This window comes from Anolis carolinensis, chromosome 2, assembly GCF_035594765.1.
Source record: "Anolis carolinensis isolate JA03-04 chromosome 2, rAnoCar3.1.pri, whole genome shotgun sequence".
Classification (NCBI taxonomy): domain Eukaryota; kingdom Metazoa; phylum Chordata; class Lepidosauria; order Squamata; family Dactyloidae; genus Anolis; species Anolis carolinensis.
Window position 1 is genome coordinate 242063782 of NC_085842.1, and position 12864 is coordinate 242076645.

The window sequence follows — 12864 nt, forward strand, 5'->3', positions numbered from 1 at the left end:
CCGTTTATTGTTCACACACAACCGTTTATTATTCACAAAATACAGTATTTTAGATTACACTATGCAATATGATTTTTGTTCCTGGGTTATAAATGTTCTTTCCTAATTTGTTCTATCATAAAAACGTGGAAAATGTTTATTAAACTGCAAAAACTGGTTGTCTGGAAAGTATTGTCGTGGTTTAGACTTACACTTCATGGTTGCCAGGTGCATGAGTGTATTAAACATGTGTACTTAAACATGTGCCCTATTAGATGTTAGACTGCAGTCTCCATCCTTGCTAATTTTATTGTTTAGCTTCTCCTGCTAGTAAGCCTCCTTTCCTAGTAAGTTCTCAAGCCAATAACCTAAGCAAGATACCAGTTTCAGTCTTTATCTTGAAAACTGTTAGCCCGTACGCTGCCTCCAGTTCCTATTTCTCTTTAAACGGGAAGCTATTCCTAGCAAGAAAAGGGAGGGTAGAAGGAAAATGCAAGTTTGTGGGGAGGAGCAAATGAAATTATGGAGACTGGCAGTCTGGGAGCCTTTGTGTCTGAACTGGGTCACTGCCTCCTCTGCAAATCGGCTTCCCCTGAGTGTGAGGCTGTTCCATGCTTAAAGGTTCTCACTTTTCTCCTTTGTGTGAGGAATGAAAGCTTTCTTCTGTAAAGAATAATAATATTATTTCTGAATTTATTTGCTGTTTCCATGGAGATACCTTTTTGAACAGTGGAAAACCCAGGTGGTGGCCTTCCTAATGTTCTTAAAAGGGGAAAAATATGTTCATAGTTTTTGTGTGTGCAGCTGAGCTGATGTCTTCAGATATGCAAACTCTCAAAGTAAACAATGCACAAGCGGACTTAATATGTAAGAAAGTCTAGAGTATTGCTGGAGATATTACTGCTCAACTCGGTCTTCAGAGAATACTTCCCCCCCAGCATTTCAGCCTGATTCTTCACCCAATGTATTTATTAGTTCTTGAGTCCAAACAGAGCTAATTTGGATTCTATATAATCAGAAACTGCAGTGTTTCAGTTTTGGAGTTGTTTATAGCACGGAGTCCCGGTGGCGAAGTGTGTTAAAGTGCTGAGCTGCTGAACTTGCAGACTGAAAGGTCCCAGGTTCAAATCCCGGGAGAGGAGTGAGCGCCCGCTGTTAGCTCTAGCTTCTGCCAACCTAGCAGTTTGAAAACATGTCAATGTGAGTAGATCAATAGGTACCGCTCTGGCAGGAAGGTAACAGCACTCCATGCAGTCATGCCCGCCATATGACCTTGGAGGTGTCTACGGACAACGCTGGCTCTTCGGCTTAGAAATGGAGATGAGCACCAACCCCCAGAGTCAGACATGACTGGACTTACGTCAGGGGAAACCTTTACCTTTACCTTATAGCACTGCTATCATTGTTTTCACATGTAAGTTGTTCAGCTGGATCATGTAAATAGACCTTAATACTATGGGAGAGAGATTATAAACAGTAGTTGATTAGAGTTGCGTTGACACATACCAAGCTCCAAGCTGTGAGTAGGCAGGTATGCTAACTAACCTTGACACATATATGTTACGCCACCAAAAGCACTTGATCCATTGAGAGCCAACTACCCACTGACCGGGTGTTGGCATGCTCACTTTGCTGTTCTACAGTCCACCAAAGCTTGGTTGCCCTGCTTAACACCTAAAGGTTAATCTCAAATACATCTAATTGGGAGTGACAAAAATTGATGCACGCCCAGCCACTCCTGAGCAGTTTCCGAAGGGTCACTTCTGCTCATCAGTTCCACTAATAAGATTGTCTTCTGCGACAGTGAAACGGATCACTTTGATTAGGGTCAGATAATGGATTTAAAGGCCAGCCAAGATGTCTTTGGAGTCTTAGCTGCTGTCCTACATAGCAGTTGGCTTGGAAAAACACAGGGCAGCAGTGCTGAGGACAAGGGTAAAATAGAATGGTGGCAGAATGGAGTTGAAATGCTGCCTAGATGGTGGTGGTGGGACTTAGGCAACATCTATACTGTAGAATACATGCAGTTTGACACCACCTTAACTACCATGGCTCAATACTATGGGATCATGGGAGTTGTAGATTTCTTCCCTAAGAATGTTGGCATCTCACCAAACTACACATCCCAGGATTCCATAGCATTGAGTCCTGGTAATCAAAATGGTGCCAGACAACATTAATTCTACAGTGCAGATGCATGGCAAAAAGAAAAAAGAAAAGGTTGCCTTCAAAGAGAGAAAGAGAACACATTTCTTAGGGTCCTCTATGTATATGAGAGTTCGTTCAGATGTCAGATCTAGTAAAACTACACAGGACATGCTTAGGCCAGATTCTTGCTGTTTACACAGTTTTCTGACATGGTTAATTACTCCCTTTGATAGCCACTTCCATTCTTATTTTATTTTGTACAGTAAGCATTTTGAAAAAAAAAAGGTCAAATTATATTGGCAGGTAGGTAGAGCTCTGGTTGTTTCACATCTTAACTATCTTAACTGCATCCCTTTCCATGTGTTGAAAGGTACTTTGTGCTTCCAGTTCCAGGCCTAAATCTTGGTTTTCACACAGGCTCCAAGCTGGGTGCTGGGTGAAATTTAATACATTCCAAATGGAAAGGTTTGCAAGCATGCTATAAATGTGGAGGTGGTTGTTATGGGTTGACATTCCATTCAGCCCATAAACTAGTGTTATGACGATGAAATATGAACCCAAAAACCTACCTTTGCAGCCTGGCAGCACTTTCATCGAAGTGTTTCTGAGATGAAGAAATGACCTCCACGGGGCTCTCCTTGGAACATGCAGTTGTGGCTGAATCCCAAGGAGTCTCTCCAGCTGCCGGCTCTCAAAGTGCTCTACAACCACCAGTGAGCTGAAGATAGAATTTACTCAAGCTTCATCTCCAAAGCCTCATAAATGCCTTTGTCGAGGTGCTGCCAGACTGAGAAAGTTGGTGATAGATCACTGCAAGGCCAATTCAAAATCTCTGCCTTGTTGTTATCTTCATGAGGTTGCTCTCCTTCTGAAAGACTGGGTGCATAGCTTTGGTGTGCTCTTGGACCCTGTAATGCTACTGGAAAGCCATTGCCAAGATTTGGCTGGTATAACATCCATCCCACAAGAACTGTACTAGCTTCCAATTTGCCTCTCAGCCCAATTCAAGGTGCTGGTGTTGGCCTACAAAGGACTAAATCAGTGGTTCTCAACCTGGGGTCCCCAGATGTTTTTGGCCGTCAACTCCCAGAAATTCCCCCAGTTTACCAGCTGTTAGGATTTCTGGGGATTGAAGGCCAAAAACATCTGGGGACCCCAGGTTGAGAACCATTGCACTAAATGATTTCGGGCGAAGATATCTGAAAGACCCTCTCCTCTCATTGGAGCCTGAAGGAAATATAAGATCTTCAGAGAAGGTCCTGTTTTATATCCCAACACTTTGTGAAGTTAGGTTTGTTGGTACATATAACAGGACTTTCTCTGCATTAGCACCCCAACTGTGGAACTCCTACCAAAGATGGACCCATCTCTTCTTCAGCATAGCAGTCAGTGTCTGACTCTTTCAAAATTGAATTATAAGATAGTTTAATACTCTTTAAACATTCCTATAAGGCTAGACTTTCAACTTCTTAGCAGCATGTCCAACTGTAGGGTATTGGTCAATTATAGTCTGAAACAATTTGAGGGCAAAGATACCTCAAGTAATACGGTTAGGGTGTCTCTCGCCTTTATTATGCCACTTATAATCTATATATAAAAGGGTAATGAAATTTCAGCGTAGGACAAAACAACAAAACTACACATCCCAGAAACACTAAACTTGGCACCACAACCCCTCATCCATGCCTCTATGTTCATACAACAAAAAGAAAAGAAAAATAAAGTCCTAATTAGAGGGAGAGGACTAATTGTTTTTATCCAATTGCTGCCAGTTAGAAGGCTAAGCTCCGTCCACTTGGTCTCCTAGCAACCCACTCAGTCCAGGGAACAGGCAGAGTTAGGCCTCACTGAGGCCTCTTCCACACTGCCTATAAAATACAGATTATCTGATTTTAACTGGACTATATGGCAGTGTAGACTCAAGGCCCTTCCACACAGCTATATAACCCATTTATAATGGACTTAATGTCAGGGGAAAACCTTTACCCTTTACCTTAACTATCACCAATTCCTCAGTACTTTATTTCCCATACCACCATACTTCGCCACAGCAACGTGTGGCCGGGCACAGCTAGTTATTGTATATTTACATAATTATATTTTTCAGCCATAGAAGAAATGTATCATTCTCTTTTTTCTGTTCATTCTTTGGCTAAACATATAATCCTTCATGACCTGCCCCAGTGTTTTAAGCCTGCAGTTTTCTTCTGTTACAGATTTATTGCCAATATCCCTTCTCATTCCCATCTCTCATTACTTATGAGCTTGCTAGACCAGACATGTCTTACTGTATGCGCTTGAACTATCTCTTTTATGGTGTGCAAATATTCCTACATTAGTAAATATCCCCACAAAGATGAAAGCGATTTAAGGATTCACAGATTTGGACAAAGGCAGACTGGGTTTTGCTGGCCATGTTAGAACTCAGCACTTGGTTGCCATTTCCTGGATTATGTGATTATTATATTAAAAAGCTGTGTATGTATAAAATCCAATATTTATACATTAGGATATCATAAAATGCCTCTAAGCTTGAGCACATGTTCAATACATTGTTCTTTTGGGAGGTGTTTCTTTAATCCAATCCCCACTTAACTACTCCTGCTTGCTAGGGCATTTAATACCCAGTGTAGTTAATGCTATATTTATGAATTTGCAGTACCTTGCATATATAGTCAGAAGCTCCTATATTATTCTGTCTCTCACTTTTCTTCATGGTGTTTCTAAGCACTGTAGTAGATGTGACTGGAGCTGCATGGATGCATTCCTAACTACTGGAGTAGATAAGGGAATGTAAAAGGAAGACTGGTTTGGATTAGAAATTGGGTGGAAGGAAAGGGTGAAGCTTAACCCTTTCTCTAGTGCCAGTTCACCAAAGTAAACACACCCACTCAAAAGCCATTACAGTGTGGAAGGGGAAGCATATACAGTCATCCCTCCATGTTTACGGATTTGATTTTTGCAGATTTGATTATTCATGGATTTGACTAAAATATTCACATTAGGAATCTCCAGCTCCTTTAGTATGATTCTATAGTTAACCTACAGATTTCTAGAGGGAACACCTCTCTAGTAATCTATGGGCCCTCCAATGTAATTTTATAGTCAGCTTCCAGCAGAAGTTGACCATAGAGTCATGTTGGAATTCTTAGTGAGTGTTTTCTCAGGGGAAAGTATCAATTCCTTTATCTGCAATTTTTCACTTTGATGTATTCCCTATGTCCCTAACCTCAGAAAATCTGGATGGCTGACTGTAGACAGAATGACTGTATTTTTTTTTCTAAATGTGGCTCAATGAAGAAGGATAGATGGTCACTTGAGACATCATAGCCTGATCAAAAGCACATGCCCACAAAAACACAGAGATCTGTTTTTAGTGTAGCCCAAAAGTGTATAGGGAGATGCATGGTTATAATCTGATGTTGCATCTAATTGTCCCTCTGCACATTATAAAGCTTTGTTGTGGCAAAAGACACAGAAAGTATCCACTTTGTGAACGGACTGGAAGCTTAAATCGCTGGAAAGTCTGCTAGTGGAAATTGAGGAGCAACTTTCTGTAACAGCTCAAAACATTATGTGTTATTCTGAAGGGTCTCCAATTCTTCTGGAGAAGATGTGTGAAAAGCACATGGAAGGCTGAATTGACAAAAATTGCTTCCCACTTTCTGTTCAGTGGGAACTTCCTGGGAGCAGAATTCTGCTCATAAACTATCTTGGTCTAAATCAACCCCTCTTCTCCCCCTTCCTTTCTTTGATCACCTCATTTCTCCAGCTGGTGTCACTCCAGGTGAAGAGCGACAGACACAGCCCATGTTGCATCTGCTGGTGCCACAATGAAAAGACCAGGAAGAGGCAGTGTGTGCCATCTTATCATGGAACTGGCCAAGTGTTTATTTGTACCCAAAGTCATGGTTTGCTTCAGATTCTGAGGGAGAAATCAGAGCAACCCACAACTTTGGTTAATGCCATTCAAGGCTGCATAAAACAGCTTTAGCTCCGTTAATGGGAATGAGCTCTGTGTATTATTTAGCCAGCATGGATCATATTTACTGCCCTTCATGCTGTCGATTTAGAAATAAATTCCTTATTAAGTTACTCTTCAGGAATTTACTAAGTCCTTCATGTGATTCTATGATATGCTTCCATCAAAAATTATCACAGAGTTGCAATGTATTTTTTGAAATGTGCATACTAAGCCAAACATACTGGCCCATGGGGGTGACTGTCATATTGTATCTAAAAACTATTGACAAAAGGTTGTGGGATATGTTGTCAAGAGTTTCATGTTGTGCAAAACACAGAAGGCAGAATAGTGGAAACAATCCATTAATATTTTGTGAAGTGTTTGGCTGGATCCAGTCTATGCCTAATTATACTATGTAGCACGACTTTGTTACCGGGTTATATATGTCATTTGCTAATTGGTTCTATCATAAAAACACAGAAAAGGTTTTTAAAGACTTTGTTTTTGCAAGACATCCTACAGCACATTTTGCTATAATTGTTCAATGAATATCTCATTGAGTCTCAACCAATTCAACATAGTTTGGGGCAGCCACAAAAACAAAGTTGCTGAAGTATAACAAATACTTTCAAAGTAAGTACTACACATTTAAACAGGAAAGAACACTTTCAAATCAGGAACAGAAAATTGTTTAAATTTTGTTATATAGTATTATTGATTCTTAACTGGTCAACTTCTACTATCATCACATCTGGACTCAACATAATGTGCTTAAGCAGCGCTTTCTCTGAATATGTTTCTGGTTATTTATCATTGCTCATTTTGTTTGTTTTAAATTGCCTTAGCGGGCATATTCCAAACTATGTTTCCTGTGGCATTTGGGAGTATTAATCCAGGATAAAAGAGACAGATTACATTGGTATGTTGTGTAATTTCTGTACTATTGTATTAAGAAGTTAATAAAGGTTATGTAAACACAAACCAAGTATTTTAAAACATTACAAGAAAATGGGGCAAATCTGTCTTCCATGAAGCTAAATATATCCAGAAAATCATGTTTAAAACAAGCAGAAGAGATTATTATCCAAAATTTTGATGAGGCTCTTGATTGCTTAAGTACACAGTTTTGCAGGCACATCTCTTTGCATGGCTCCTAAGCTAAAAATGATATCAAATTTAACACTCAATGCTTCCATTTGTCCCACAGCTATGGGAACAGAACAAGTTGACCAGTCAACTATGGTTACTCAGTTGACAATCCTTCAACTACTGTGTTATTTAAACTGGTAATCAAATGTGTCATTTATTTACCTCTAGAACAGATTCCTCTTTGCAGAATGGCATCTGTTAAGAAAGCTGCTTCCAACAGATATCATCCCTGAAGCCTATTTTAATGATGGCACCTTTATTTGAAAGGCACTTTCACTGGACATGTAGAGAACAAAATGCTTTTTAGTTTAGGTCTGACCTTTTCATTTTGAGCATTTTCCCAGCATATACCCAACATATTTGAAGGCTAAGAGATAGGACTACCTGGCAGTTAGTTCTGTCATGAAATGAAATATGAATATATGGTTTAAATGAACTGTATGGAAGAAATGAATGAATGAGAGCTAATAAATTTTGAAGACACCATTCTAAAATATTAAGGCCTGCAATGACTAACTGCCTGCTTGCTGAACTGTAATTAAAACTTGCTAATGAAAACAGAAATCATTGACCTGTCTGGCAAACTGTGATAAGAACTGTGACAGTGATAAGGGAAATGTTTACAACTGTTAAGAAGGAAGTCAACACAAGGCTAATACCAATCAAGAAGATTCAACATCTGGTCCAGGAAACTGAGATGGAGCCAGGATGGAAGATGTCTATCATTCATTTACAACTTTGGAACAACATCAGCAAAATATTGCTATATAAGTGACCTTATGACAATCTAGAAATTGTGACAGACCAGAGGAGTCTAGCTCACCCGCCATGTTCAGTGGAGATGGTGTATTGAAGTGTCAGATCTGGTATGGGAAAGCAGGATTCTGTACATTTTCTCCTTTTCACAAGGGAAGAGGAAAGAGGGCATTTTGGAGTCAAGATACGTGTTTCAGGGAGTCAGTTCTTCTGTAGGGAAAGCAAGGATTCTGATCCTTGGCATTGTTCTTAGGGGAAAAAGATGCATTTTGGAGTTTTGAAGTTTTAGCATTATGAAAGTTTTGGAACTGTGCGTTGGCAGTCTGCAGGGAAGCAGGGTCTGGCCTAACTGGTGTTCTTCTCCAGGAGATGACGGAGGAAGAATGATGATGTATGCATGAGGATGAATGCATGTAGATGTGTGTGAATGCTGAGTGAAAATGTAAACCCCCCTTTTGTTTGTTTGTCAGCCAATGTAACTGTAGGTTGTTTGCGAATCCAATGTAGTTACATAGAATCTGTATATCTAATGTCATTCTTTGTTGTTCTATTAAAGATCCGATATACCCGAAATTGCAATAAAAAGAACCTATGCTTTAAAGTTATTGAAGTTATTCATAACAGTTCTTTAACATTTATCACTTTACCAACTTTTCTGTTTGTAAATCACTAGTTACACATAATTCCACACAACTTTGTGTGCAATTGATTTCATTCTTCCAATTGCACAAGAACAGGGGCAGTACATTGTAATTCCATGACTCCTTTTGTTATGTAACTATCTTTTATCAATATAGAAGTCTACCCTTACAAAACTGTGGAGGAGAAATATTCAGCGGAAGTGCTGGTTCATGGAGTGACTTGTGCTGTTGTCTCGTGTTCTGTTTTGAATGCAGAGATAATAAGACGGTATATAGAAATGTTTTGTATAACAAGTTAGCAGCTTGTACCATTCAATTTTTCAAACCTTTACCAGCATCCCCACTAAACCTGTCCAAACATCATTCTGTTTTGAACTTATTTAGATACTAGAACAGTGATTCTCAGCCTGCGATCCACAGATATTTTTGGCCTTCAACTTCCAGAAATCCTATTAGCTGGTAAACTGGCTGGGATTTCTGGGAGTTGTAGGTCAAAAACATCTGGGGACCCCCGGTTGAGAACCACTGTACTAGAAGAAAAAATCAGATACAGTACAGAAAAAAAAATCGCTGTGGAAGTTGAAGTAAGTTGAAATTGTGTCCTGTTGTTCTCCAGTGGTGAGCCCTTGCAGAAATTACTCTGTACATCACCTAGGCCCAACTTTAGTAATAACGCAGCAGCCAGGCAAAAATATGGCATTGAAATGCATTATCAATATGATTAGTATTTTTGTCCTACATCAATAGTAACCCTATCTTTCCTCACTTATCTCTCCCAACTTTCATCACCCCAAAATGCAACGATCATTGCCAACGGTAGCTAGGAATTGTGGAAGCTGCAGTCCAACACGTTTTGGATTGCCACCTGAGCCAGGTTGGAAAACACTGCCCTAAGTACTCTGCTATGCAAGTTCTCAGATTACATTACAAGGTTGTTTATGACATTTCTTCTGTGAGGTGGGTACAGGATTTGCTTCAATTTACTATGTGAAATGTGAAATAGAATGTATCTGGACAAGAACCTCAGGTCTGTTGTTCCTTCTGAATAGAGTAAACCTACTGAATCCATGAGATCCATGTGTTGACTCGACAGTGGAACCAATCACTTAGAGAGGCTTCCTTTTCTGAAGGTCTTCAGAAAGAGGCTGAAGATCTTTTTAAAAAAAGAGCCTTTAGCTGGAGATCCTGCATTGAGCAGTGTTGGACTCAATGGCACATGAAACCCCATAAATCAGTCTATGATTCTATGAATCTAAATGAATTACTGAGTCTACTTTTGCTAGGAATGATTGACAGGATTCTAGACCATATCTGATATCTATTGGACAGACTGGAGAGTTACCTTAGTGGGAGGGATGGATCTCGTGTGACCTTAAATGCCCTCATTTCCTGCTGAAACTGGGACTTGTGGCATCAAAAGTACAAAGATTTAGTGGGGCTTTTGTAGACTGGTATCCATTAAGCTAGTAATGTGAAATGTTATCCAATGCTTGGAAAATTGTAGACATTGATACATTGGGTAGAGAAAATAACCTTGTAAACAAAAATGACCAAAGGCCATGAAAGTGACAATCAGTGCTTTGGGGTATAATCAGTCTGTGGCATTTGTATGCAGTTCTCCTTTAGGAAAAACAATTAAGGCTTGATATGAATAGTCTACTACATGCTTTTTGCGGACACACATGAACACACAACTTGCTGGTGTGCACAAAATTTAACAACATGTGTCTTGTAGAGTTTTCACTCTACTTTGATACACTTGGAGTACGCCACTCTGTTCCAAAAGCCTTATCCTACTTATTCTATTGAACATGCTGCTCTAAATGTGGTTTCTAAAAGGGAAAATAAAAACAACAGCAGATGGGCTTGTTTGGAGGAAAGAAAAAGGTGGTGGCTGTGTTATTCACTGTTCTCTATTGATAGGCAAGTGTAGTTACCAATGTCTGCCAAAAAGCTTTAGATACAGTAGACGTTGCATCACCCCCACTCCTATCTGGCTGGTGTATTATTATTTAATGTATTATTTAATTGTATTATGTTATGGTTATATTGTATTGTCTTGGGCATGGCCCCATGTAAGCCGCCCCGAGTCCCCATTGGGGAGATGGTGGCGGGGTATAAATAAAGTTATTATTATTATTATTATTATTATTATTATTATTATTATTATTATTATTATTATTATGATGATGATGTCCAGATTGCAGTTCACACTTATTTGTAGATAGCGATATGTAGACTGAGGGACTCTAAAGGGGGGTTGATAATTGGAAATGCAATGGTCTGCCACCAGAGTCTATTTGTCAGAGAGAGAAAAAAACTCCTACGGCTACTGTGCTGAGGAATAAACTCTGAAAGAACAACCACTGGGTGACTTCAATCACCCTTATGCCTTCTGAAGAAGACCTGTCTTTCTATCACTCCTATCAGGTCCTGCATTTTAATAACTATATTTATCCTGGTATTATTTGCTGTTCCATTTCAAAGTAGAAGAGCTGCTGGCAAAAGAGTTAGAGACGTGTGCACTGATGGTTTACACATGTTTTATTGTATTGTGTTTGCTTGTTTCTATGACTTTGTGTTAAAGCACTAAAATTGCATTGTTTTATGATATAGAGCTGTTACTATATGTCTTCCCTATAGACTCAGACAAAGCAATCTGCTTCTCCCTCCTTTAGTTTGCCTGTTCTTCATGACTAATAACTTTTGCCACCATCACTTTCTTCCGATATCGCTTGGCCATAAGGGTTCCAAGTCTTTCAGAATTTCTTTGCTTTCTTCCACACTATGACGCCCCAGTTTTGGATACCTTCCACCACTTTTTTTCATGTCAGGAACGACTGGAGAAACTGCAAGTCGCTTCTGGTGTGAGATAATTGACTGTCTGCAAGGACATTGTCCAGGGGATGCCTGGATGTTTTATGTTTTACCATCCTGTGGGAGGCTTCTTTCATGTCCCCACATGGGGAGCTAGAGCTGACAGACGGGAGCTCACCCCGTTCCCCGGATTCAAACCGTCAACCTTTTGGTCAGTAGTTTCACCAATTGTGCCACCACTACCACCAAACCACAACTGAAATCAGCACTGATTTCACTCTATTTTATTTGCAAGGTCTGTGGGATTGCACTGGATTTATTGAAATCTGCTCATGTTGATTGTTTGTGGTTGTCTGTTTTAACTTGTTTTTAAACTGCCTTGTTTTAAACTTGCCAAATGGTTAACATGCTTTAATTCAATGATTTTTATTGCATCCAATTCTTTTATGTTGGTTAGCTTGGTTTTATTGCACAATGGTCTGAGATCTCATGACACAGGCCATGATGTAAGGTAAAGGTTTCCATCTGACATCAAGTCCACTCGTGTCCGACTCTGGGGTGTGGTGCTCATCTCCATTTCTAAGACAAAGAGCTTTTCCACAGGCCAATGTGAGTACTGTACCTTAACCCTTAAAAAAAGGACCTTTCTGTGAGCAGAATGGCAAAAGGCAAGCATTGGTCCCTCCTGGAAAACCAAAATATGCACTGACTGCCTCTACTTTCTCCACATTTAAGAATCAATCACATTTGCTCAAAGCATGCTGGTGATTTTTTTTAAAAAAACAAATGAGAAAGCATATTCCAGGTGGACATTCATTTTCTAAACTCTGCGTAAATTTGTGAGAAAGAGGCAATATTTTCATAGCTCTGTTTTTAATACCTTTGTAAGCATTGGTTTTTAACAACACATGGGAGCTGCAGTCCAAACAAAGGAAGCTTTCTAAGCTTTGCTCTGAACAAGAAAAGAAAACTGAAGTAATCTATGAGCAGAGCTGAAGAAATAAATGCTATACTCCCAACTGTGCCAGTTGGACAAAGTGGCATACAATTAATTCCACTTTTCAGTTGCTTTTTAAACATTTTGGTTTCTCTCTTCTTCTCCCACTTTTCCTCTTTGTCATCACTCTGCTTAAATTGCCGAAAAGTGAATTCAAAGTATAAAAGTACAGTAGTTTGCACTCAGTGGGAGCAGGGAGAGTCTTGCCTTTCCAAGTTGAGTCTGGAAATACAAACTGCTGCAGTTCCTCCTAGGCCCCTTCTACACTGCCATATAATCCAGATTGTCATATCAGATAATGCACATTATCTGCTTTAAACTGGATTATATGAGTCTACACTGCTATATAATCTAGTTCAAATCAGATAATATGTATTTTTCAATGGCAGTGTAGAAGGGGTCCTAGTTTGTGT